Source organism: Hydra vulgaris, chromosome 02 (assembly GCF_038396675.1).
Source record: "Hydra vulgaris chromosome 02, alternate assembly HydraT2T_AEP".
NCBI classification, from domain to species: domain Eukaryota; kingdom Metazoa; phylum Cnidaria; class Hydrozoa; order Anthoathecata; family Hydridae; genus Hydra; species Hydra vulgaris.
The window spans coordinates 3,862,501-3,864,382 of NC_088921.1; the positions used below are offsets into that span (position 1 = coordinate 3,862,501).

General features: G+C 28.7%; 1 long non-coding RNA gene across 1 annotated transcript in view; it reads left to right on the top strand.

The window, feature by feature from the left end:
• Positions 1 to 653, top strand: part of LOC136076342 (uncharacterized) — a 1,177-nt gene extending 524 nt beyond the window's left edge. Inside the window, exons 3-5 of the long non-coding RNA XR_010636184.1 lie at positions 118 to 182; positions 345 to 457; positions 546 to 653. This is a non-coding gene — a long non-coding RNA (uncharacterized LOC136076342). The remainder of the gene's footprint in view (positions 1 to 117; positions 183 to 344; positions 458 to 545) is intronic.
• The last annotated feature ends 1,229 nt before the right edge of the window (positions 654 to 1,882 follow it).

Sequence of the window (1,882 nt, forward strand, 5' to 3'; positions counted from 1 at the left end):
CTGTATATGCTTTTAAATCATGTTGCAGATTTTTCTAGAACTAAAATGAAGATTTATTTAGTTTTTCTCTGGATTATGAAACTTATATTTAATTATTTTTTTTTAATTTTTTTGCAGTTGAAAAAGCTAAAAGGTGTTGGTGGCGATAATTTTGAACAACTTACACACAATATAATAACAAAGTAAATTTATAACTAATACACTTTTTAAATGATTATATTTTATTCTGGTAACAATTTAAAAACATTTTGATTTAAGTTGTGAATATGATTTAAACATATATTTTTTTAATAGTTAATTATCTGGTTATGTATATAATTTTTTCATATCATTTCATTTTTCAGATTATTCATTGTTGAGCTACGATCAAAAATGAGTTTGAAGGGAAAGGACCGTAAAAGTACTTCAAAAACAAAGATTTTCTTTGACAAATTAGAGTACAATAGTGCAATTTACGGTGAGATCGGTTATAATTAGCTGTACTAACAGTTTTATATAATATATACATATATCTTATCTATTTAATAATATTAATAAAATTATAGGCGCAGTTATGGCCAAATGGTCAAATGCTGATCAATGATCTATACAAAAAATTGTAGGAAACAAGTTGAAAAATGCACCCGCTGAGTTAAAACTTTCGCCAAAATAGAACTAATTAATTTCATTTTATATTCATTATGTAATACATATATATAATTTATTATAAAATATATATATAATTTATTATAAAATATATATATAATTTATTATAAAATATATATATAATTTATTATAAAATATATATATAATTTATTATAAAATATATATACAGTATTGGATAAAACATTTACAACCAACATCGAACAATGCTAAAAAGTGTTATTAATTTTACATGTCTTAAAAACGAAACGAACTATACTACCACAGCAAACAGTTCAGGAGTCTGGATTCATAGCATGCCATGACATGAGCAATCAGCTGACAGGTGACAGCACACAGGCAGAATTTTGTTAACATGTGCCATTTTGCAGCGGACAAAACAAGTGCAACTTTTTTGGTTTGTTTAATTTTCTTAAGTCTGGTCCGTGTCAACGTCACGGAAGTTTTTTAATAATTAAAGGAAGTATCCAGAAGTTTCCAGAAGCATGCAGAAGCTTCAAGAAGTTTCCAGAAAAAGCATCTGGAAGCATCCAGTAGCATCCAGAAATATCCAGAAACATTCAGAAGCATCCCAACGCATCCAGAAGCTTCAAGAAGCATCGAAAAGAAGCATCTAGAATTTTCCAGAACAGGTTCACACAGGTTCATTTTACTATATAAGAGACATGTAAATCGACATGTAATTCAGTCAGTATCTGAAAGTCAATCAGTCAGTATTATCAAGACAGCTTATCGAAGTGAGTTTTATCAAAGTGTTTTATCGAAGAACATCAATACAAGAAGTGAAATACAACAAGTGTTTCGTTACATCAATACAGTCCACATCCAACCAAGACGTTGTGTTCCACAGAGCATTATTGTATCATCACAAGATAAATGTAACATGGTAAGCCTTGAGAAGCGTGATTATTTATTTTTATTATTTTTATGACTTCAAGTGCAAAAATGGCTCCCGACAGTCTTGGATTGGAACTAAGAAAGAAAATTATTGGCGATTACGTAAGTGGAATGTCACAAAAAAGTATTTGTGATAAATATTGCGTGAAAAAATGGACCGTATCAAGACTATGTTCCAAATATCGTTCTACGGGGAAGTTGGCAGCAGATTTATTAATTTTCGTGTACAAATAATGAACTTTGTAATGAATAAAACTTGGAGAACTTTGTCTCTAAACAGTTGCATAGTTATTTCTCTAAATTGAAAAAATGCAGCACTTTTATATAAAGAAACTAAATTTGC